General features: G+C 39.4%; 1 long non-coding RNA gene across 2 annotated transcripts; it reads left to right on the top strand.

Annotated features, from left to right (window-relative positions):
- Positions 1-1,560: 1,560 nt before the first annotated feature.
- Positions 1,561-3,243, top strand: LOC107822628 (uncharacterized). 2 transcript variants are annotated; one of them, XR_001656440.2, is made up of 3 exons: positions 1,561-1,728; positions 2,744-2,820; positions 2,921-3,243. It is a non-coding gene; the product is annotated as an uncharacterized LOC107822628 (long non-coding RNA). The 2 variants fall into 2 exon arrangements; XR_012710201.1 differs by lacking the exon at positions 1,561-1,728 and adding an exon at positions 1,965-2,594.
- Positions 3,244-27,022: the final 23,779 nt, after the last annotated feature.

The following is a 27,022-nucleotide window of genomic DNA, read 5'->3' as shown; positions in this document are numbered from 1 at the left end:
GTTAGATAGACACCCAACTCCAATATCTAACTCCCTGTGGAAATCGATCCCAACCTTAATCGGGTAAAAGCTGCTTCGACCTCTCTCGCTACTCAATAGTAGTGCAGGGTTGACCTCGATCATCCGGCTAGTCATCTCATGAGTTACCGCTCCGTTTTCCCCCATTTATGCTTCTTATTGCTTTGTCTATCGGTTCTATGTGATCGGGTTGGTCGGTTCGTGTTCGGATATGTTTTGGTAAGGTTTGACACTTAGTCTCTTTTGAGGAAGCTTAAGTTGGAAAAGTCAACAGGATTTTGGCTTATGTGTTAGAGGGTTTGGATGTGAATTCCGATGGTTCAGATAGCTTCGGGAGGTGATTTGGGACTTAGGAGCGTGATCGGAATGTGTTTTGGAGGTCCTGAGTAGATATAGGCTTGAATTGGCGAAATTGGATTTTTGGTGTTTTCCGATTTATAGGTGAGATTTTGATATAAGGGTTGGAATGGAATTCCGGGAGTTACAGTAGCTTTGTTGTAACAATTGGAATGTGTGTGCAAAATTTCAGGTCATTCGAACGTGATTTGGTATACTTTTTGGTCGAAAGCGTAATTTGGAAGATTTCTGGAAACTTACGCTTGAATCCGATGTGTTTTGGTTTATTCGATGTCGTTTGAGGTGTTTTGAAGATTGGTACAAATTTGGATGGTGGTATATGACGTGTTTGTGCTTTTAGTTGAGGTCCCGGGGGCCTCGGGGTGATTTCGGATGGTTGGTGGAAAGATTTGGAGTTGGTTGTGACCGCTGAAGTTTCCCATTGCTGTCATATTCATACCTACGGCTAGGGGACCACAGGTACGGTCTCACAGAAGCGAGCTTGGAGTCGCAGAAGCGGAAGAAGGTAAGGGAGGCAGAAACCGCAAAAGCGCTTGGAGAACCGCACTTGTGATGGCGCAGGTGCGGATAGTGAATCGCAGATGTGAAAATGGGATTTAAGTGAGGACCGCAGATGCGGTGTTCTTGACCGCAAAAATGGTACTGCAGAAGCGAGAATTTGGCCACAGATGCGAAATTCCTAGGCCAGAAGGTATAATTATTTTTCTTCGCAATATTTGAGCTATTCCACCATTTCTAAGTCAGTTTTTGGAGTTTTTTGGGCGATTTGAAAAAGGATTTCAAGGGGACTTCATTGAGGTAAGGATTTTGGACCTAAAACTCGTTTCTATGGTGTTGTTTCACGGATTAGAGTTATAATTAATGAAATTTAAGGGTTGAAATTGGGGAAACTAGGGCTTGGTAATCACTACAAGAAAAAGCTTTATTAGGGACCAGCATTTAGCGACAAGTTTTAAATATGGTCCCTAAAAGTGTACTTATAGGGATGAGAATTTTTTTTGGTCTTTAAGAATCAATTTTATCTTTTAAATACACGAGCAAACTTACTCTGGTCTATACAAAAGTTAATGCCTGGTCTTTAATATCGATTTCAGCGGGATAGGGGCGCGAAACTGATGAAAACTAAAGTTTAAAAAAAAGGAAAGTTCCAAAAATTTCATGGTAATCCCTCCAAATTCTCTTTCACCCTAAAATCCCTTCAAATTACTATTAGGCTAAAATTCCTAAGAGGTGGCCGCAAAATTTCATCAAAATGCACAAAGTTGCAAAGAACTCAGAAGGGTAGTGTCTAAAATTTATCTCTCCAAGCGACTTTACACAAATTGCACCATTGGATTATCCGCCTAAACAAGAGTAAGTTTAATTTCTTTCTCTTTAATCGGTTCTGTTTCTTTTTTCTTCTTCGTGCTTTTTTTCCCCGATTGAATCAGAAATCGAAAAAAGGATTCTGCAATTTTTTAGTTTCTTTAGTTGTTTTCTTTAATTGATTATTTTAATACTGATTTTTCTTGTGTAAGTGATAAAAGTGAGATTATTGGATTTTAAATTATTTTGTAAAAGGTAAACCTAAAAGTTTTGAATATCCAATTTGGGAATTTACGAGTTCAACATACAAAAAGCAGGAATAGACATATAGGCTGCAAATGAACAATATAGAAGTGCATTCTAGAAGTGGAATTTGGAAGTTTTGACAGTTTAGGGATTTCCCTCTTTCTTTCCTTTTTTTCTTTTCTATAATTTGGAAGTTTTGGCAGTTTAGGGATTTCTCCCTTTCTTTCCTTTTTTCCTTTTCTATTAAAGCAGATTGAACTTTATTGTTTTTAGGCCTCTGATACAGGGAGAATAAGAGGGAATGATGAAATAGAACGGAAAGATTTAAGTACTAAATAGTTGGATTCAAATGTTATTACACCTGGAATGAAATTCATGGAATTGTTGTCATCTGCACTTCAATACTATGTACGTTTGAAAGTGAATGTAGACTCTGGTTGTCAAGGAATCAAGATAAGTGTACTTCTGATGGACACTTGCTCTCATGCTCTATGGGATATGCTTTTTCTGTCATACATTATGCTTTTTCTACATCGTGATCTTTTTAGGTTATTCTCTCTGATGCTAGTGTGCCTGGTAAAGGGGAGCATAAGATAATATCTTATATTCGGTTGCAAAGGAATCTTCCAAGATTTGATCCTAATACACGACATTGCTTGTATAGTTTGGTAATTTGTGGGATCCTACTTTTCCTTACTTCTCTTTTCTGTTGTACTCTACAACAGCCTACCTTGCCCTTTTTTCTTTATGCTGAAGTGCTCTTTCATGACATCTTTCAAGTGTGTTCTTTTTATAATATTTTCTGGTGCTTCCATAGGACGTAGACTTGATAATGCTGGCATTGGCGTCACATGAAGTTCACTTTTATTCTAAGGGAGGCCAGTGTGTTTTTGGGTGTGTTGTTTTAGGTCTTTTTTCACGTTCTTCTAATTATGTCATCACAACAGGGAAACAAGTTATTCTGATTATGTAATGAATTTGTCCTTGATTGCAGGATGTCCGCAAAGATAAATCAAAGTATAGAGGTCAACAGAATAAGAAAGATATGTATAGACAATAAGCAGGTAGGCACTCAAAAAAAGGGGAAGGGTGCAGCAAAGACTTGGAGAACTTAATATCAGAACAGAAGTTTCAGGTTAGAAACTTGATTTAGTATGATGATGTTGTATCATTGTGTTATCAAGATCCACCGCTGCAGTAAGTTGTAAGAATTTGATGTGGTTGCTTTGCTCTAAAAGTTGGAACTTTAAGAACTGCTCGATATAGTTCTATACTTTTATTATGCTGCTACGAAAAATTCTTATCATTTTGCGAACTGTGGGAAATTATTCTATGTTTGTGAATCCAAATAACTGTATATATGTTGGTTCCAAGAAGGAAATTTTTCTCACTCAAAGTAACTTCTGTTTGAATGCTGAGGCTTCATTTGTTTCTGCAAAAACATTTTTTTCTGTTTCCTTTCATAAATTTATCTACAATATTTTTCTCTTCCTGATTATATGTTCAAAATCCAAACTGGTTCTAGTTTCTTGTGAGTGTAAATTAAGAAAAACCAACAAACACAGATGAAAGAAAGAATAGAAGAGGATATGAAATCCTGGATTTCTGAAATTATGATCTCATACTGGCATCTTATCCGCCATCAGTAAATTGTTCTCTATCTCTCTGGCCTAATCATAATCAGTTAAGAAAATATTTGGAGAAAGCCGTCAAAAGTTGGCTTACTGAATTAACAAGAAACAATTGGAAGGTACTCGCTCTATGTATGATGTACCAATTTCAAGGGAATAAAAATAGTTTCTTTGGTTTAAATTGGTTTGCCATATGAAATTAATCAGATAGAACAAATTGACAATTTCTCCATTTGTCTTAATTTAGATGAACTGTTACTTAATTTTGTTACAATTGATGTCAAAGTTAATCATCTATGATTTTCACTCTCCTTTTAGATCTAATAAGTAAAACCTAGACAGAGAAAACAAGATAGATAAATTTAGGAAAGAGGGTTTGGGTTGATGAATACCCTGTAATTGTTAAGTAGAGAGAATTTATTAGAGGACGTTGTTACTGAGGGTGGAAAATTAGCAAAAGAATGTTGATATCTCCAGCATGGTTCTTTCAATCCCTTATTTTGGTTTTCCTACTACTTTTCTCATATGGAGTAGATGAAATATAATGTATATCCAGTGTCATACTTTTGTTGGTAAGGAGAATTGAGAACGGATTGCATAATTTTTATTATTACCTTTAGGTTCCAATTGTTTCCCTGTTATCTGACGGTATAATCTGTTAATAGCTATCAGTTCAATAACTCAAGTAATGGGATTAGCAAGCAAGTATGCGTCCTGGACAAGGATGCAACTAGGTTACAAGAGAAAACAAACAATTGGTTGGCACGAGCTTAGAAGAGGAAGGATACATAGGAAAAACATGACAGTTTTAAGTTACAAGTTCGAATTTTCAATGTTCAAGTGCAACCATATTAAGTTTGAAATACACGTCTTACTGTCCATCACATTTATATCTATGAAGAACTAATTATTTTGAAAAGGTTATGGTTAAAAAGCGTGTCAGTTTGATTTAAATTGAAAATGTAAAAGACAAAAAATAGACAGCTAACTATAACTATGTGTGTCCATATTATGTGCTTCTATAACTTAATATAGTGATACGTAGAAACTGTGATTCAGGCAGATTATTTGTTTAGACTGAATACTCATATTAGTGATCACAAAAGGCAAGGGCACGTGCATTAACAGACAGAATTAGCCACGTATTAATTACATGCTTGCAGTATCCAGCCATGTTCAGAACAGGGAACGTGCAACAGATTTAGATAGGGTTTCACATTATTGGAGATAACATAGTTTATTCATTACCACTAGGTGGAATCATATAGACATATATTGAACAGAAGCATGCTGAAGTTAAAAATGACTAATCAGACAGCCATACAGAATAGGGTGGGGTAGTAGGAATTAAACATGCTTGTTTCGGAAACAAGCAAACAAAGATCATGGATCCAACAGGAGCCTGCTAGGGTAAACAAACTATAGTAGCACATAGAACATGACAGGAATTAAGGCATACTAGTTAAGAGAGAAATAAGCAAGAGACAGAAACATGTCGATGTCTATAGTGAATTGACTATATAGCATATAGAATAGAACATGGTAACAGAAATTGAGGCATACCAGTTGAGGAGATAACAAACAAGAAGGTGAAGGCAAGTGGAATCGAAGAGTCTAGCCTTGACTTTCAGCCGGCTAGATAGTGCAGTAAATCAAAGAACTTGAATTGTGTAAGTGTGTAAGTAGGAGTTCGTGTGTATTAGTGTGTGTTTTTGAGTGTAGGTGTGTGAGTCTGAGTGTCGAAAAACCAGAATGATGAAGGGTTTTATAGCATATAGTAGAGTAAAACCAAATATGGTAGGAGAATCAATAGTACACAAATAAGGCAAAACGACCAATCAATCAATCAATTAGGGCTTAACAAGAATCAATTAATAGGCAGAATCATGGGGGTATCACTTAAATTAACACGAACAAAATCAGTAGCCGAGATTGAGGTCTTAATAAGGTAAGTAGTAGGTCCAGAAGTCAATTAAAAGTCAGGACATAAAATCAAGCCGGTAGCACGAATAATTAATCACATAAAATAGGTAAAATCTTAATAAGGAGTTGCGGGTACTAAATTCACACCCTAATTTGGGTAATAAAATCAATTAACACTTAATTGATAGGATTAAAGGTAAACAGGCAAACGATAGCAGGATAAACAGTCAAATAATCAAAAACCCTAGGAAACACAAAGACATATATATGGAGCTGGATTAAAACAAGTAAAATTAGTCGGAGAGTAAATAAGAGAGTCAGAGATGAGAACATTTAACGCTAAAAACCCTTTTCTCAGAAATAAAAACCCTAGCTTTTAGAGTAAACGAAATCGGTCAATAACAATAGTAAAAAAAATAGTAAATATTAAAGGAGAAATGCCAAACAAACACAAAATCGTTTCAGATCTAAAGAGATCTAGACGGATTCAACCAGAAAATAGCTAGGTTCATAAAAAAGGACAAACGCGAATCAAATCTGGTTTGAACCAGAGATTTGAAACCCAGAAATACGAAGATACGCATACTCACAAGTACCAAAGTGAATATAGACAGAATAATCGAAAAAGGAGAGACTTTGAACCATATTTGGTTTAAGTGTCTTGAGATTCACATCAAGCAGCGTAGAAATCGTATAACCAGTAGAGATAGGAGGTCGAATAGGGCCTAAAGTCAAAGGGAAACCTCATGGATTGAAGGGTTTCCGGTTGCGGCGGGCTACGGTTTGGGGAGAGTTTGAGAGAGAAAAGAGGAGGAGGGATTCAAGGGAGGAGGAATTAAGAGAAATGAGGCGTTAGGGTTGGGGGTTAGATTAAAAAAAGGAGTAACGTGGACCGTTGATCTCAGAGATCAACGACCACGATTAGAGGAGGTTCTGGGTCGAGTAAGGGTTATTTATTTTGGGCTGGGGTGGATTGGGTTAGGATTTTAAGTAATTGTGCTGGTGTAATTGGTTTAGGTCCGAAAATGATAAAAGGAAAAGGGGCGATTATTTAAATACCCAATTAACTTAATAAAATAATTTTATAAAATAATTTATAAATGATAAAAATATCATTTGTGCATGAAAATAGTTTAAAATAATTACTTAGTATTATAAAAAATATAAAAGTCATTTTCTGTGTATATAATGTAATTATGCATGTAATTGCAAAATGTGCAATTCTAGCCTTAAAAATGCAAAGGTAATTATAAAAATACAATTAAAATATTTAAACACTATATGAGCATAAATAGTGACTTTAGATGATTAAATCATCATAAAATAATATGAGAAATAATTATTTGATATTTGTATACTAAAATGCAGGGATCAATTGATTTAAAGCCTTAAAAAATTATAGAAAAAAATTGTAAAAACACTTGTACATGCTTGTAAATCTAATAACACTGCATGTACACTATTTTAAAAATATATAGGCATATTCAAAATATACGAGGGAAAAATTGGGTACCAACAGCTTCCCCTCTTTACCCGGGAAGGATGAAAGAGTTTTTGGGTAAAGAAATGATGACCGATTTTGACCGAATGGGATGTCTTGAAAAATAATAAAGGCCGCATCCTGGTCCTTGAGCTGCCTACATATCTATGGTTTTACAAGAATCAGGCAATGTGTAGTTCTTGACCCGACGGTGAATGAGGCCGATGGAATTGTTATATGAATGGTAGCAAGTTTCGGAAAGGTTGTTTTGTGAAGGGTAGTATCGGATGGGTTTATGGGAAGTTATGAAGGCAAATCTGAATTGTACCGGGCGTATCATAGGGCAGATATCTGAACAATCACAGAGTAAAGGTAGGTAATTGATAGGAATCGGTTAAATGGCAGAGTATAAATGATACGAGCGAAAATCGGAGCGAAGGTTGCTCCTGTTTGAAGAACGGTTACCTCCTAGATTTCCTACAAAACTTAAAACACAATGCATGCAAGTATATAGATTGCTGAGAGAATTTAAACATAATACAAATTCCCTTTTGGACCATAAAGGTTGTCTTTGGACAGTGAAGCTGACGTCCTTAGACCATGACATCTCGGGCCCTGAATCATGAGATAAGAGATTCGTAGGCCATGAAAATGGTGCCTTTGAACCATGATGCCTTTGAATAATGATGTTCAGTATTGAGAGATCCTCAGGCCATGACATGGTGTCTTCAGGCTAAGAGGATGATGCCTTCGGACTATGACGCATTTGGACAAGTTAGCTATATATCAGCCTATGAAGTGCAGAGATATGATACCAAAGGTAATAACAAGGCAACACTTATCCTCGTACAGAGTTTGGGGGAAGAGCTTAGCCCCGAGAAAAGAAGATAATGCAAATTTGAAAATGGAGCAACACTTATGCAGAGGGAGACAATGCTTAATCTTACGAGAAGTCATTGCTTCGCGTTATGCAAATAAGAAGGCAGGGCTTAGCCTCATCCAAAATTTGAGACAGGGCTTAGTATTATGCATAGAGAAGGCAGTGCTTAGCCTTATACAAATATGGAGGTAGGGCTTAGCCTCATGCAAGAGTTGAAACAGGGCTTAGTCTCATGCAAAGAGAATGCAGTACTTAGCCTTATACAAATGTGGAGGTAGGGCTTATCCTCATGCAAGATTTGAGACAGAGCTTAGTCTCATGCAAAGAGAAGGCAATGCTTAGCCTTGTGCAAATGTGGAGGCAGGGCTTAGACTCATGCAAGATTTGAGACAGAGTTTAGTCTCATGCAAAGAGAAGGAAATGCTTAGCCCTATGCAGATATGGAGGCAGTACTTAGCCTCATGCAAGAGTTAAGATAGGGCTTAGTCTCATACAAAGAGAAAGCAACTCTGTACTACGGATCTCTGTGGCTGAGGATGGTCTGGGACAACTCTACACTACTTCCACTTTCTTCAGATCCACCTTTATCCCCTCACTCAACACCACGTGACCCAAGAATGCCATGAAATCCAACCAAAACTCACATTTCGAGAACTTTGCATATAAATTCTTTTGCCTTAAAGTCTTAAGCACTATCCTCAAGTGTTTCTCATGATCTTCCCGACTCAGGGAGTATACCAGAATATCATCAATAAAGACAATGATGAACGAGTCAAGATATGGCCGGAACACACTGTGCATCAAATGCATGAAGGTTGCTGGGGCATTGGTCAGCCCAAATGACATAACAAGGAACTCTTAATGACCATACCGAGTCCTGAAAGCAGTATTCGGGATATTTGGCTCCCGAATCTTCAACTGATGGTAACCTGAACACAAGTCAATCTTATAAAACACTCGTGCACCCTGTAGTTGGTCAAATAGATCATCAATACGGGGCAAAGGATAACGTTTCTTCACTGTAACTTTGTTCAAATGGCGATATTCAATGCACATACGCATAGAACCATCCTTTTTCTTCACAAAAAAGACAAGAGCACCCAAGGTGATACACTGGACCGAATAAAACCCTTATCAAGCCATTCCTGTAACTGATCCTTCAACTCCTTCAACTCAGGAGGGGCCATACGATACAGAGGAATAGAAATGGGTTGAGTGCCTGGCAATAGATCAATGTCAAAATCAATATCTCTATTGGGCGGCATGCCCGGAAGATCAGTTGGAAACACATCAAAAAAATCCCATACTACTGGGACTGAATCAATTGTAGGGGTATCAATACTGACATCTCTCACATAAGCTAGATACGCGTCACACCCCTTCTCAACCGTACGCTGAGCCTTAAGGAATGAAATAACTCTAATGGAAGTATGATCTAAGGTACCCCTCCCCTCTACTCGTGGTACACCTGGCATAACCAACATCACGGTTTTGGCATGCCAATCAAGAATAGCATAATGGGGCAACAACCAGTCCATGCCCAAGATAACATCAAAATCTACTATACTGAGCAATAATAAATCGTCTCTGGTCTCAAAACCACTAAGAGCAACCACACACGACCGATAAATGCGGTCCACAACAAGAGAATCTCCCATAGGAGTAGAAACATAAACAGAGGAACTCAAAGAATCCCCAGATACACCTAAATGCGGGGAAAAATAAGATGACACATAAGAATAGGTGGAGCCTGGATCGAATAAAATTGATGCATCTCTATGACAAAACAGGTGAATACCTGTGATGACATAATCAGAGGCAACATCCTCGGTACGTGCAAAAAGGGCATAATATCGGGTCTGGCCTCCCTCTCTAGGGCGACCTCTACCTCCCCAACCTCCACCTCTAGCTGGCTGAGCAGGTGGGGTAGCCATTGGAGCTGTAACCATAGCCTGAGAACTCTGCGAGGCACGTTGTGGCTAAGAAGTCTGTGGAGGTGCACCCTTCCTAAGTCTGGGGCAATCCCTCACCATATGGTGGGTGTCACCATACTCAAAACAAGATATGGGAGGACGTGACGGCTGTGACTGGCTCGAGCCAAGTCTGCTGGACTGACCACTGAAAGCATCCCGTGCAGGAGGCTCACTAGATACTGGAGGTGCATAATAAGGCTTCTTTGAAAGGGAAAAGAAAACTCTTTACATGTTGGAAAGGGAAGTTAAACAAGCTGATCTCATTAAATGGAACATTGAGATCTTCTCCACGGTGTGGTAGGACGAAAGAATATGTAGTACAAACTACCAATCATACAAATTCCACCTATGGCAGACTTACTATGAACTACACTGCCAGTCTAATGAGTAACAAGGGAAAGTAAAGCATAGAGCAGCATATGAGCCGTGCACAGAACTACTTCCATCCCATACCAAGATGTGGGAGAAACGACACATGAGGAAGCTAATCATGACTAAAACCATTCAGTTTTTCTTCCTTCACTAGTTTTATGCAAGATGCCATTTCATACTACAGCAACCATAACCAAGATAGTGGAATATCTGAGCAATTAAGCAAAGAAAATTTATAAATTGAAGTCCATGATTTGGTCGCAAAGTTTCTCGGCAACTTCATCCACATTTGCCACCTCTTTTGTGATTTTAAGAGTCACTTTATTAATCATATATGGCTGCCACGTGAAAGACTAACTAACCTTATCCAAATAAATAAATTAATTAGTTAATCTCTCACTAAAAATTATTAATTACCCAATGATCTGCATAATTAAGAATTATCTCCAATTACTTAAAGTACCACTTACTTTTAACATAATTTATACACCCTACTATCATGGTCATATACCACATAAAATAAACACATACACTATTGTTTTTATTAAAACATCCATGTAAAAATACATATATTTTCTCAACTTATAACTTTCCTAATCTCATATAAAGAGTAAAATTTTCGTACGCTTAATTCTTAAAATGGTAAAAAGACAACCTTATTTTCTTGTGAGAAAATAATTTCAATCTTTACAATAAAGAAAATCTCATAAACTTTCTCATATTTTATATGTGTAAAATATAAAGCATATTCGAAAGTAGTAATATTATTAACTATATAAAATTAAATTTTTCAAACTTTTTATAAAAATGTTCCATTCAAAATATCACATCAAATATATATAACGGTATCAAGGTTGTTAAACTTACGGGGTCTTACAATAACATAGTCACAATTTCTCTATAATCTCATGAATGGTCTTAATCCCTTCAACCTCATATGGATTACTACGACTTATCCTACTATTAAAGTACGTGATGTAACAGGCGGAGTTGCATATGGGCTTGTGGTAGGATGACTACGCACCTTAAGGAGAGTTTGGAATGATTTGGGAATTTTAGGGATTGGTGATTGGGGTCTATGGATTTAATTTGAAGTGTGGATATTACGCGACAGGAGATTTGATATAACGGAAAAGGAGCTGCTTGAAATGAAGAAGGATACAACCTAAATTTGAATTGCAAGGATGTTTCCACACATTTAATTGATGTCCACGAGGAGTGAATGGACTTGTCCAGCTAGAGAGTGAGCTCAGACTCAGGATAGGGTGTTGATGTCGTAGTGATTGTACCCCGTCCAACAGCGTTGGAAGATGTCGGCACGTATAGTTCATATGTGGATTATCTCCAGTGAGCAGATCGACGGTTGCATGTTTGGCGAAGCTTCTGTGAAGAATTCTGTTGGTTATACAGCAAAGGGATTGGTCGTGCGAATGTGGTTGATGGTTCAGATTATAAAAAGGGGTTTCTACAGAAAGATTTCAATAATTTTGGCGGTTGATTGCGCAAGGTTATGTCAATAAGAGATAAACAATCCTGTTGAATTCCAGAGTTGTGTAATAAGTGGCTTCAAGCTAAGTGGGAGAGTCGCACCGCCTATATTTGGGTTGCATGGTTAACTACTTATAAGGTTTCTTGATGTTATCATATTGATGGGTTATTTCAGCTACGGGAAAAGAACATTAGAGGTAATTTGAGCAAAGAAATTATTAAAGGTGTGCTATAGTTGGCATTATTGGTTCATGTTCAAACTTGGGGAAGGATTCAGGATTTATGCCTTGTATAGATGCGGGTTTCAAGGGAAGTGATTCTGCCGGGTGCTTCGTCGAGAGGGTATTCATGTGCTAGAAGATTCATGGAATTGATTATATTCGGGGCCAAGTCAGAGAGGGTGGCTTTCAACAACAGTCCTAGTGGATTCAAAGGGGTAAAAGTGTGGTGCCTAATGATTACTAGCCTATAGATACGGTTAAGAATCAAGCTTTTGTAGTAGCTTATGAGAAGAAACCCAGAATATTCTATGATGTTTTGACTTGCAGTGTAGCATTTGGGAGGTATGAAATGGTTCGTGGGATTTGAGACAGCATGGTCTCGTGATTCAGGGTCACTCGGGATGAGTACGGATGGAGTGAGCTATGTGTTGAATGGTGTTATTATTATTTCAAAGGAAATCAAGAATAAATTGTGTGAATATATATTGGCTAGCCATAGTTGAGTTGGCATATTGGTGGTAGCGATCAGTTCCTTCAGCGTGACCAAGTTATGCAAGTGATTGTGACGGAACGTGTGAGGCTTGTCGGTCACCGTAATTGATGTTATTTAGAAGCATTCTACTGTTATGGCCTGTTATGTGGAGGCGGATCCCGGAAGGGCTATGGTGGCTTAGACCACTACTTAGAGATTGACATATTCTACGGTTATGAGAATTCACCTGACATATTCTACGGTTATGAGAATTCACCAGTGTTTTACTATGCTTCTCCTGAAGTGAATTAGGTGAAAAGTTTTTATATGATGAAGCGTTAACCTATTAGTGGTTCCGGAGTTATGATGAAAATCATGTTCTATCGCATATTGGCATGATGGGTGCAGTAAGTGGTATGAAAATTGAAGTAAGGATCAAAGTTGCAGTTTGGTGTTGACAAGGATGTCACGGGCTCGGATGAGCAGGAAGGGAGTTTCGATGTTTAAAGTAAGTTGGTATTGTCCTCAGCGTCACCTGAGATTGGTGCTTTGTGAAAAAGGCTTTGCATCCTGGTTAAGGATTCTTGATTGCTTTTCAGTGTTAGTACGACCGGTGGTTTGGATGTACAAACTTGTTATCTTATACGGAAGGGCTGTGGGAGTGTGCCCCACGGGAAGGTTGTATAAGTGTGGCATGTAGTCACTTGATTGATTGAAGATTTAAGCCAAGTATGAAGATTGTGGTGATGACATTAAATTTAGAATTGATGCCTGGAGGGCACTCAATCTATTGTGTTGTGGACTATGGAGGATTACTCCGGTTAAGATGGTTGTTCTTGTGTGTTATGAGAAAAAGGGGAGTTATTATGTACCTTTGAAAGGTTATTAGCCTAGTTTAGTGCGATCAAAATCAGCTTGAGGTTTGTGGATGGATTTAAATGTGAATATGGGCCTTATATCAGGCCGAATGTGTTCATTTCAGCATAACGCTCCTTATGGAGGAGTATTCAGATATGGGGTGTTATTTCATCGTCGTCTATTTCATGTAATGCTATATTGTTCCGTGTGAGTTGTGAACGACTCGATAATTTTCTTATGTATTGAGGTTTCGTGTAACGATGGTAATATATGAGCAGAATGGCTCTTGAGATTCAGATCGTATATCGCACCTCAGTTGTGCTTGAGTTAGTAGCTTATAGCGCTATATGTCTCCTCAGGGATGGTATTATGCACATAGCATGCTTGTGACCGATATTCGGTATTTGTTGTGATGAGCGATTTAGTTCGATGTATATCATATTATGTGTGGATCGGGTGGCACGCCGCCAAGGGTATGTTATTTGGATCGGGTTGCACGCCGCAACAGTGTCTGTTGAGTACAGTTTTTTATATGCTATTTTTGTATGCTTTGTTTCCCATTTTCTAAGGAAAGTCCATATTAGTGCGTGAGTTGAGTAGTTCCTTCCAGAGTTCGGTTTCCCTTGTATCACATTCGAATAGATAGCCTATCGGCACATTGCGGCATCATATGAGGCTTTTGATCATGTTCGGGGTGGCTTATTGCCTGAGTAGTTCGTAGTGACTGAGACGCGGTTATTGGATCTAGGAATAGTGCAGTCGGATTCTATGAAGTATATTAAAAAGCAAAGACCATTATTTGGTTCAGAATGAGGTGATGCCTCTTGTCTGGAGTATAGACCCAATGAATTGTTGATTCGGCAGTTGGTTATAAATTTCTACACATCTCTTCCGTTATGGCGGTATTGTAAGAGTTAGAGCAAGACCTATGTATGCTATGAGGTGCAATAGAAGTATCAGATTTAGGGAATTTCGACTAAATGGATCAGAGAATGTTATTGTGGTCCTGTGAGTAAAGTGGTGTAGGGTGTGAATTCTGCTAAGGTATGCAGTCAGGTTTTGGTGCTGCGTGTAGCGATTGATACAGTGAGCGTATGTTGGAACAGGCCTGACAAAGAATTTCAGACGTTGGAATATGGCTCTAAGCATATTTGCTTGAATAAAAGGGAATATCTTCAGAATTGATCGAGCTAATATGCTCAACTGGGTTGTAGTAGCACGGGTAAGTGCACGAGGTGTTAAACAGTGATTTCAGGCAACCTCAGCATAGTTCTTAGCACATTCGAGGACGAATGTATGTTTAAGTGGAAAAGAATGTAACGACCCGACCGGTCATTTTGAGCTCTAGCGTGTCGTTCAGCAGTTTGAGTCCAAGAGCAGCTTCACTTCAGGTATTATGACTTGTGCGCATGGTCGGAATAAAATTCCGGGAAGTTCGGAGTTGATTTGGAAAGAGAATTCTCATTTCGAAAGCTTTAAGTTGAAAGAATTGACTAAGGGTGGATTTTTGAGTAAATGACCTCGAAATCGGGATTCGAAGGTTCCAACAGGTTTGTATGATGATTTTGGACTTGGGCGTATGTCCGGACTAGGTTTTGGAAGACCCGAGAACGTTTTGTCGCCTATTGTGGAAGTTAGCATTTGGAAGAAATTTCATAAGTTTGGGTTGAAGTGCATTTCAGTGTTATCGATGTCCGTTTGGGATTCAAAGTCTGTGAGTAGCTCTGTATAGTGATTCTGGAGTTGGGAGCGCGATCGGAAGTGAATTCGGAGGTCCATAGGTCATTTTGGAGTAATTTGGCTAAAGATAAAAATTTGAAGGTTTTTGATAAGTTTGACCGGAAGTGGACTTTTTGATATCGCGGTCGGAATCTGATTCCGAAAGTGGGAGTAGGTCTGTAATGTCGAATATGACTTGTGTGCAAAATTTAAGGGCTATTGGACGTGATTTGATTGGTTTAAACATCGAAAGTAGAAGTTTGAGATTCTAAAGTTCATAAAGCTTGGATTGGAGGTCGATTCATGATTTTAGCATTGGTTGATATGATTTGACGCCTCGAGCAAGTCCGTAATGTGTTTTGGGACTGGTTAGTATGATTGGTTGGTATGATTGGTTGGGGTCCCTGGGGCCTCGGGTGGATTCCGGGTGGTTAACGGATCGAAAATTGAATTTTGGAGAAGGCTGAAGTTGTTGGTGTAACCGCACCTGCGAAACTAGGGCTGCAGTTGCGGAACCGCAGAAGCAAAAATAGACGGCTAGGCTATGACCACAGATGCGGTCATTTTTCCTCAGATGCGGGACCGCACCTGCGGAAGGAGAAGCACAGATGCGGAAGTTGAATTCTTAGGGGAAGACCGTAGAAGCGACAATTGGTCCGCACCTACGGGACCGCAGAAGCAGTCAATAAACTGCAGGTGTGAAAGGACTGGAGGCAGTAAGTGTTTTAAAAATCGGGATTTGGCCATTTTCTCTCATTTTTCTCTTGGCTTGGGCAATTCTTGGAGGGTTTCAAGAGGGGGTTTTCATCATCAACGATAAGGTAAGCTATCCCCACCTATCTTGAGTTAAATACATTGATTATGTACGGAGTTGAGCATGAAATTTGTAGAAACTTGGGGTTTGAGGGAAAATCTAGAAAATTGATATTCTTTGAATTTGACCACGATTTTGGGCATGAAATTGAGAGTAAGTTATATATTTGGGTTCGTGAGGTTATGGGTAAACTTTATCTTCGAAAAATTTCAGAATCTAGGCACGTAGGCCCGATGGCAATTTTGTCAACTTTTCGATCAGGGTTAGGAATTGCTATAAATTGGATTGTAATGAGTAATTGAACAGGTATTAATAGATTTGCATAATTATTGGCTAGTTTTGGATCATTGTGCATTGATTCAAGTATTCGGGAGGGCGTGGAATGCCGGTAATGGATCTTCAGAGCGAGGTGAGTCTCCTTTCTAACCTTGTAAGAGGGAATTATCCACATAGGTGAAATAATTGGTTATGTGCTCCTATTTGTGGGAGCTACGTATGCACGAGGTGATGAGAGTCCATGCGTAGCTACTATTACGCTATTGTCCGGGTAGTCTAGGACCCAAAAGCATGCTATACTTGGAATACCTGTAACCTTATTGATAGTTGATTGCTTAAATTCTATTGAATTGGTAAATGGATTTATAAAAAGAATTAAACTTCATTTTTCTAAATTGTTAAAAGAGAATTGGTTTTCTTTGGATAATTGTTTCCTGATGACTTCTTGATTGTTTGTCTATGCGGGTTTAAATTCTGGAACGGGCCAAACGCCTCGGCAGATTAAATAGATGCATCTATGGTTCACGCCATTTGACCCTCTGGCAGTGCACAGTTTAAATATTTTTGGATCGGGCCGTATGTCTTCGGCATGATTTGGGCATGCTTGTATTGCTTGCCTTGAGATTTATTGGTATGGATATTTTCTCTCCCCGACTTGAGATACTTGTTAATTAATAGATTATGAATCCGAATTTTTTTTTAATATAAAAAGGAACTTTTACCTGTTCGTGACTTATTTGAAATTACTGTAGTTCTTAATAAATCCATGATTATTCGCATTAATAATATATTACTATTGGACCACTAGTACGTATTGAAGTCGATCTCTCGTCTCTACTTCTTCGAGATTAGACGGGATACTCATTCGGTACACGTTATTTTCGTACTCATACTACACTTATTGTGCATTTTCTTTGCACAGGTTTATATGGGTCTTAGTGGCATGGTTAGTACGGAGAGTTAGGTGAGCTACATTTTTGAGACGCCCCGCAGTCGGCAGAGTCTCCTTCAGAGTATTGTATTGTATTTTCATTTTTGTCCACTTGTATTACGAACAGTCACGGTATTTTATTTCGTTCACTGGCAGATGCTCATGCACTTGTGACACCAGGTTCTGGGATGATCACGAGGTTTTTCAGTAGTTAAATTTTGTAAAGACATCCTCATATATCTAGCGGAGTTTATTATTTATTCTTTATTTGTTTAAAAGAAATGATTTCAAAATGATTAAAATGAGAAATTGCTAGTAAATTGTGGTTGGCTTGTCTGATAGTGGTGTCCGGCGCCATCACGACCCTTAGTGAATTTTGGGTCGTGACAAATACTTCCCACTTGGTTTCCTAAATTCTAAACAAGGGACTATACATGATAAATTTCTTACAGGATCTTTTTATTTAAATGGACAACATCTACTCATTTGTACTATGCATGCACCGTCGTAAACTTTACTTATGTGGTGTCAAGTTCCATGTAAAGCATCCCAGTGTTGTGATCCTTCTCGAGTCACTCTTTTACTCACTGGTGTATATGGATTCTATGGTTTGAACAGTCACTCTACTCTCTTTCGAGTATCATCACGAAACCTTCTTACCGTCTAGTAACATAAGAGCATCCATAAGCACATATCATATGAGTGCATGTCAATCGAAATGGTCACCGTGTGCATAAAGTCTCTCTGAGAATTAAAATCCTCACATCTCCGTCATAGGAAGATCTTGTGTCTCCATCTTAGTGTAACTTTTGTGTCCACTTGGGACATCCCGCAATAAGTAGCTCACTTTGTTCCTAGTATTGTGGTCGCCCATGACGTGGTCTTGTATTGCAGTTTGGGAGTTAGTATAGAAGAAGCATGTCCATCTCATAACAAATGTTTATTTTCTCTTTATACCTCCACAACATGCGTTAATTGTGTTCCTTAGTTAGTGAATTCATTGTTCTAGTTTCCCAACACTTGTTCGATAACCCTGAGAGAACGTGTCCTTCTATATGTCACTATAACACTTCCTTTCTCATAAGGACCCTCAATCGGCTCTCCATCAAGACCAAATTCACCTTTGGGGGTTATTATAGCACAACTCCTACTTCTCATGTTTTTATATCTTTCATTAGCATCTGGGTATTTCTCAAGTCAAAATCCATAGAGAACTCATCATGAACATCTGCAAACCTTCCATGATTATTTTATACTATCTCATTGGGTTAGGTTGTCTTTACACACTCGACTTCTATAATCATTGACCATGTCATTATCATGTGCGGGGAGTTTTGCTACCCTTGGTATTTCACCTTCCTGGGTGGATATGAGTGTTATTTGTCATTCTCCCCGGAGCATTATGTTAACCATTAGAACCCCTCTAACCAATACATGATTTCATCCCAATATTAAGATGTCCTAGCTATGTGATTTCTCTCGTGAAAGGTTAAGATTATATGCCTTCAGATTTTTGCACATATCATGAGCATATTGATTTGGAAGACAAGTGGTCGTATCTTTAATTCTCTCATATAGGATAAATTATCAGGAAGGGTTAAGCTGTTTGAAATATGATAATCTCATAAGTGTTCAACTTCTTTTCATCCTCATGGGCTTATGGCATAGATTCCTTGTGTCAGTTAATGTTAGGAGTGTAATTCAACTTCATGTATTTTGAAACCCATATCGCATTCAAGGTGCCAGAGTATTCTCATTCTTGATAAAGTGATTTTCCCTACACTCCAGGAGACGACTAGGTCACGTACTTAAATATTCCTCCTTAATGGTTCCTATTGCAAATGTAATAGTTACCCTTATGCCTCATTTGTCTAATAATTAATGTCGTCACAATGATTAACTCTGTCATCATTGTTAGTAGTAATCTTCGTGTCTCTTAGCATATAACCTCATTAAATACTCTGCTTAGCATATTAATGGATTCCTAAATAATTCCAGCCTGATCTTGAACTCTGTTGCTCCTCATTATATTAAATCTATCGGGTATTGAAGGTTCAAACATGTCAAAGAGGAAGCATCCCTGTGTGATCACATATATTCGATAGGTAATTTTATGGTCAGTTTATGATAGCACATCTTAGAGTAATTGTTGAAGGTCATCAAAGGTTTAGTGTGGGTGTTCGTATAGAGATTTAGAATTGAGGAGGGTGAGCAGGTTATTCTCAATATTTTCCCTTGAAGATGTTACGTGAATTGATAATGAAGGTGAAATAAGTGTAGTTCATATTAGGCCGCGCTATGAGTATGATGCTTCCCCATCGTTGTACTCCATGTATTCTATGTTTTCATATGTATATGTCCAAGAATGTAGTTGGAAATCCATTGTGCATAGTATCTATTTGTCATCCTTGTTAGGTAAGTTTGGGGGTGGAGATTGTTTCCGTGAATGTGTTATGGCAAAGTCTGTAAGTATAAGAGACCATATTGAAGGCCGAGAGTGTTGTGGAAATAATGTATTTTCTCTTGATTGTATAGCAATTGGTTTTGACTTGAAATGTGCCTTCTAGGTGTTAAGATTTAAAAAAAGCATGCAGTTCATGTCCAGGTATCCTTATGATAATTTAGTGCTTGTAATGCTTAGATTAGTATTATTGATATATACATTGTGGTGCTTTGTCTCGTTGTGAATGTGTTGTTAGGATGGTTTTGGTGATTCTCTAGCATGTGGATAGGCCTAGCTACAAAGGAGACTCTGCCAAAATTTCTGAAATATTTAGGAGTTAGTCAAAATTTAGGGACTTGAGGTAGGTGAGAAAAGAGATATATTATGTTAAGAGTTTAGGGCGGACTCTACTCCACATTCGAGGACGAATGATCCTAAGGGGGGGGGATGTAAGGCCCCGGAAAATTTCGCTAAGTAATTTTGGATTTTGTGGTGCCAAGTAGGCTAATTATAATATTTTACGTGCTATTAACATGATGGACATCAATTGGATTTGGTAAATGAGTGTATAAGTCATATAACGAGTAATGTGGGGTCTAATGGGAGGCCTAAGTCCAAGCCCAGTTAGAAAATTTCATGATAGACTAAAATTCCAAATGAGTACGCACAAGACCAAACATTGGACAAGCATATCTACATATATATAAAGAGTTATGTGATGCACAACCCATCAAATTAAAGGGTTGTGCATCACATAACTTATTCCTTTTGTAACTATCATGGGCCAACATGGCCACAACTCATAATGTACAACTATAAGTGGGAAAACACTATATCAACGAACCATTTTCTTAAAACATGAATACATATGGGCCTTCAAGGCTTCTGACATACTGTACAAAATGAACCTCTGTCTACAAAGCCTCTAAGATTATTTGATATCAAATGGGATAGGGTACCGGCCTACCCATAAGTCTGTAGAAAAACTCTGACACGTTGACTCTTAGACTCAGCTGCACTCCGAATGAGGTGGAGTCTTACCGATCTTTCGTTCAATGCCAATCTCGTATACTATGAGGGCTCATCAAACTGATTATCTATACCTGCAGGCATGAATGCAGATCCCCCCCTACAAAAGGACGTTAGTACGAATAATGTACTTAGCATGTAATGCAGAACTGAAACATAATAGTAAGTCAACATTAATAAAATACATATAAGAATCAACCTGAATCTCTGAAGTGCCACCGTATATGCGTACTTATTACACTCATATGTGTACAATGCTTCTCTTTTAAGACTATTATCCATATCTTATGATACATGACTGCACAACTGATCAATGGTAACTGCCCAATGGATGACTGCCCAACCGGTGGTAGCTAATGATACATAACTGCCAGTGGTAACTGCCCAACCGGTCGTAGCTCGGTGGTAAATGCATGACTACCTGACCGACCGTAGCAGTTTGGTAAATGAATATGCATGACTGCCCAACCGGTCGTAGTACGGTGGTATATATGTAACTGCCCAATCGGTCGTAGCTCGGTGGTAAATGCATGACTGCTCGACCGGCCGTAGCTCGGTGGTAAATGCATATGCATGAAGATACATGTATTACTATATTATGAACATTAACATCTTTATCTAATACCTCAATAAGGAACTTGATACATACTTAGACATGCTTGAATATCACTTTACGGGAATAAATAACATAGACGTCCTTAACTGTTAAGAGTAGAACCACTTATGGAATATCATTACGTTTACGTATCGTTACTTGGATCATGCCAAAAGAAAGAGAGATTAGCATGTCACGACCCCGGTTCACCCTCTGTGAACCATCGTGACGGCACCTAGTCTCTACGACTAGGTAAGCCTAAATTGCGAAAGGTAACCAAAACTTGTGAAAGTAAAACAATTTAAAAACAAAAATAAGGCAATAACGGTGTTTAAATGTGCCGCTCGGCATACACCATATATAAATCTCAAAACCAATATCCAAATCCAAGACCCGGAAACCCCCGAATCACAAGCTAAGAAAAAGGAAATGCTACATAGCTCTAACTCCGGAATGTCTAACAAGAACAAAAGTACAAAAGGGCTAAATAATAAAATGCAGGAATAAAAGGAGACTCCTCGATCTGCGAACGCGGCAGATATACCTCAAAGTCTCGTAGAATCGCCTCGCCTCAAGAATGATAAGACAGAGTGAAAGTACCTCGATTTGCACATGAAAAACATGCGCAAAAAGGGCATGAGTACACCACAGCGGTACTCAGTAAGTGCCAAACCTAACCTCGGTCTGGTAGTGACGAGGAAAGTTAGGGCCCTACTGAGATTAAATAAATATAAAGATGACATGATAAGATAAGCAGTACAATTGAGAATCTACAGTAAGAATCTACACATGATAATAAGAGTACAATAACGGAAACAGAGATGAAGGAAACCACAAGGAAAGTAACCGGGGATCTCTAAGTATCCTGAGGATCTCTTAGTACCCTCAATATATGCTAGGGATCTCTTAGTATCCCGAGGATCTCTCGATATCCTCAATATATGTTAGGGATCTCTTGGTATCGCGAGGATATCTTAGTATCCTCAATATTTGTTAGGGATCTCTTGGTATCCTCAATATATGCTAGGGCCTCTTGGTATCCTCAATATACGTGCCAGAGATCTCTTGGTATCTCACACCTCAGTCCAGATCATAAATACGTACAAGGGATCTCCTGGGATGTCGTCCCGTAGTCCCAAATTAAAAACACATAGAAGCAACACAAGAATACTCAATTAAATGCAAATTTCGTACCAAGTAAGCAGTTAATTCTAACCTAACATGCTTCACGTAATGCAATTAAAGCAGTTTAAGCAAATAGGAAATTAAGTCAACTAAACATGCTTTTCTAAACTACAACAGGCTAAATTCGCAAGTAGGATAAAAGCAAGAAAAAGGAGCTCAATTGAAATACTTAAAGTAAAACCGGATTTTCAGCAATTATCTCAAGTACGCACTCGTCACCTCACGTACAAGGTATTTCAGTTACCAAATATATCATATCTTAAGGGGGAGGTCCCCCACACAAAGTTAGACAAGCCACATACCTCAAACCAGCTCAAAGTCAACCTGAAACCACGCTCTTGCCATGAGTACTCAACCCCAAATGACCCAAATCTATTCAATTCAATTGCATCATATAAATAACACTTCAAGTAACTAATTCTACAATTAAAGTCTAAGCTAATACGCGAAATTATGTAAAATGACCAAAACACCCCTCGGGCCCACATCTCGGAATCACGTGAAATTTACATTTTCAGAAACCTCGTACTCTCATGAGTCTGTGCATAACAAGAACACTAAAATCGGAGTCCAAATGGCCCCTCAAATCCTCATTCAAAGGTCCCTTAAACTCAAGCCCTAATTACCCATTTTCCCCAAATTTTACACTACTAATTAGGTCTTTAATCATATAAAAACGAGTTATGAGATCACGGATGTTACCTCCAAGTAATTCCCCTTTTTTTCCTCAAAAATCTCTCTCAAAATCTTCAAACCCGAATGAAAATGGTGAAGGAATCACTCAAAATTCGCGAAGGCAACTATTTATATGTTCTACCCAGCGATTTCCGCATTTGCGGCGAAGGAATCACTCACTTCTGCGGACACAACGGTGCATTTGCGACTTTTATTTAAATACCAGAAATCGCATCTACGATTACATTTTCGCAGATGCAACACCGCTTCTGCGGTGTCCCTTCCGCATCTACGGAACCTGAAGGAAAGGCCAAATTCCGCTTCTGCGGTGCCGCATCTGCGGTCCCCAATCCGCAGATGCGAAAATACCAGAAGAACAGCTGCTGCAAGCAACCTCAACTCCAAAATTTCCTCCGTCAACCATCTGAATTCATCCCGAGGCCCCCGAGACCTCAACCAAAGGCATCAACATCCTAAAACCTTATTCAAACTTGTACCAATCTTCAAAACACTTCAAACAACATCAAAACTACCAAAACATATCGAATTCAAGTCTAAGTTTCTAAAATCTTCCGAATTCTGCTTTTGATAAAAAACCCAACCAAACCACGTCCGAATGACCTAAAATTTTGCACTCACATCCCAAATGACATAACAGAACTACTACAACTCTCAAAATTCCATTCTGACCCTCAGATCAATATTTCGCTATCAAACCGGAAACTTCTAAAATTCAACTGTCAGCATTTCAAGCCTAAATTAGTTACGGACTTCCAAAACACAATTCGAACACGCTCCTAACCCAAAATCACCCAACAGAGCTAACGGAACCATCGGATTTCTATTCTGAGGCCATCTTCACACTGTTCCGACTACGGTCAACTTTCTAACATTTAAGCTCTCATTTTAGAGACTAAGTTTCCCAAAACACTTCGAAACTTAAAACCAAACATCCCGGCAAATAAAAATAGCAGAAATAAACTCGGGGGAAGAAGTCAATAGGGGATCGGGGCGTTAATTCTTAAGACGACCGGCCGAGTCGTCACATCCTCCTACACTTAAACATTTGTTCGTCCTCGAACGATTATAGAGACATACCTGAAGTAGTGAAAAGATGAGGGTAACATCTGCGCATATCCTGCTCGGTCTCCAAGGTCGCCTCCTCGACCAGCTGACCCCGCCATTGGACCTTCACTGATGCAATGTTCTTTGACCTCAGATTTCTAACCTGCCTGTCCAATATTGTCACTGGCTCCTCAATATAAGATAGATCCTTGTCTAACTGGACTGAACTGAAATCCAACACGTGCGACGGATCGCCGTGATACCTCCGGAGCATTGAAACATGAAATACCGGATGAACTCCTGCTAAGCAGGGAGGTAAGGCAAGCTCATAAGCAACCTCCCCAACATGCCTCAATATCTCAAAAGGGCCAATAAACCCCGGGCTCAACTTCCCTTTCTTCCCGAATCTCATAACGCCCTTCATAGGCGAAACTCGAAGTAGAACCCGCGCTCCAACCATATAGGAAACATAACGATCCTTCCAGTCCGCGTAACGCTTTTGCCTGGACTAGGTTGTGCGGAGTCTATCTTGAATCACCTTAACCTTCTCCAAAGCATCCTGAACCAGGTCTGTGCCTAACAATCTGGCCTCACCCGGCTCAAACCAACCCACCGAGGATCTACACCATCTCCCATATAAAGCCTCATACGGTGCCATCTGAATATTGGACCGATAGCTATTGTTGTAAGAAAACTTTGCCAATGGGAAGAACTGATCACAAGACCCTCCAAACTCAATCACACATGCACATAGCATATCCTCAAGAATTTGAATAGTGCGCTCGAACTGTCCGTCCGTCTGAGAGTGAAATGTTGTACTCCACTCTACCCGAGTACCTAACTCATGCTGAACGGCTCTCCAGAACCGCGATGTGAACTGGGTACATCTATCTGAAATGATGGAAACTGGAATACCATGCAGGCGAACAATCTCCCAGATATAGATCTCCGCCAGCCGCTCTGAGGAATAAGTAGTACACACAGGAATAAAGTGAGCAGACTTGGTCAGTCGATCCACAATCACCAAATAGCATCAAACTTTCTCAACGTCCGTGGGATCCCAACTACAAAGTCCATGGTAATCCGCTCCCACTTCTAATCCCGAATCTCTATCTGCTGAAGCAACCCACCCGGTCTCTGGTGCTCATACTTCACCTGCTGATAGTTAAGACACCGAGCTACGAATCCAACTATGTCTTTCTTCATCCGCCTCCACCAATAGTGCTGTCTCAAATCCTGATACATCTTCACGGCACCCGGAAGAATGGAATACCGCAAGCTATGAGCCTCCTCTAGAATCAACTCTCGAATCCCATCAACATTGGGTACACAAATCCGACCCTGCATCCTCAATACCCCATCATCACTAATAGTTACATCCCTAGCATCACCGTGTTGAACCTTGTCCTTGAGGACAAGCAAATGAGGGTCATCATACTGCCGCTCCCTGATACGATAAAATAAGGAATACCGAGAAACCATACAAGCTAGAACTCGACTAGGCTCCGAAAGATCCAATCTCACAAACTGGCTGGCTAAGGCCTGAATATCCATCGCCATATGCCTCTCTGATGCTGGTAAATAAGCCAAACTCCCCAAACTCTCTGCCCGACGACTCAAAGGATCGGCCACCACATTGGCCTTGCCCGGGTGATATAAAATAGTGATATCATAGTCCTTTAGCAACTCTAACCACCTCTTCTTGCGTAAATTTAGATCCTTTTGCTTGAACAAGTGCTGTAAGCTCCGATGGTCAATATAAATCTCATAAGGCACACCATATAAGTAATGTCACCAAATCTTCAGGGCATTAACAATGGCAGCTAACTCAAGGTCATGAACAGGGTAGTTCTTCTCATGTATCTTCAACTGTATGGACGCGTAGGCAATCACCCTAGCGTCCTGCATCAACACCGCTTCGAGGCCAATCCTCGAGGCATCACAATAGACCATATAAGACCCCGAATCTGTAGGCAACATCAAAACTGGGGCTGTAGTCAAAGCTGTCTTGAGCTTCTAAAAGCTCGCCTCACACTCCTCCGTCAACAGAAATGGAGCACCCTTCTAGGTCAACCTGGTCATAGGGGCTGCAATCGATGAAAACCCCTCCACAAAATGACAGTAGTAACCTGCCAAACCAAGGAAACTATGGATATCTGTAGATGAGGATGGTCTAGGCCAACTCTGCATGGCCTCTATCTTCTTCGGATCCATCTGAATACCCTAACTCGATACCACGTGGCCTAAGAATGCCACTGAATCTAACCAAAACTCACATTTCGAGAACTTAGCATATAACTTCTCCTCTCTCAAAGTCTGAAGCACAATCCTCAAGTGCCGCTTATGATCTTCCCGACTCCAGGAATACACCAGAATATCATCAATAAAGATAATGAAGAATGAGTCAAGATATGGCCGAAACATACTGTGCATCAAATGCATAAAGGTTGCTAGGGCATTGGTCAGCCCAAATGACATAACCTAGCTCCCGAATCTTCAACTGATGGTAACCTAAGTGCAAGTCAATCTTAGAAAATACCCGTACACCCTGAAGCTAGTCAAATAGATCGTCAATACGAGGCAAAGGATAATGGTTCTTCACTGTAACCTTGTTCAACTGGCGGTAATCAATACACATACGCATAGAACCATCTTTTTTCTTCACAAACAAGACAGGAGCGCCCCAAGGTGATACACTGGGCCGAATAAAACCCTTATCAAGCAATTCTTATAACTAATCCTTCAACTCCTTCAACTCAGGAGGAGCCATACGTTACGGAGGAATAGCAATGGGCTGAGTGCCCGGCAACAGATCAATGCCAAAATCAATATATCAATCAGGCGGCATGCCCGGAAGATCAGTTGGAAACATATCAGGAAAATCCCATACTATTGGGACTGAATCAACTGAAGGGGTATCAATACTGACGTCTCTCACATAAGCTAAATATGCGTCACACCACTTCTCAACCATACGCTAAGCTTTAAGAAAAAATATAACTCTACTGGGAGTGTAATCTAAAGTGCCCCTCCACTCAACATGCGGTACACCTGGCATAGCCAGCA

Source organism: Nicotiana tabacum, chromosome 1 (genome assembly GCF_000715075.1).
Source record: "Nicotiana tabacum cultivar K326 chromosome 1, ASM71507v2, whole genome shotgun sequence".
NCBI classification, from domain to species: domain Eukaryota; kingdom Viridiplantae; phylum Streptophyta; class Magnoliopsida; order Solanales; family Solanaceae; genus Nicotiana; species Nicotiana tabacum.
This window is presented reverse-complemented; position numbering and strand designations above follow the sequence as displayed.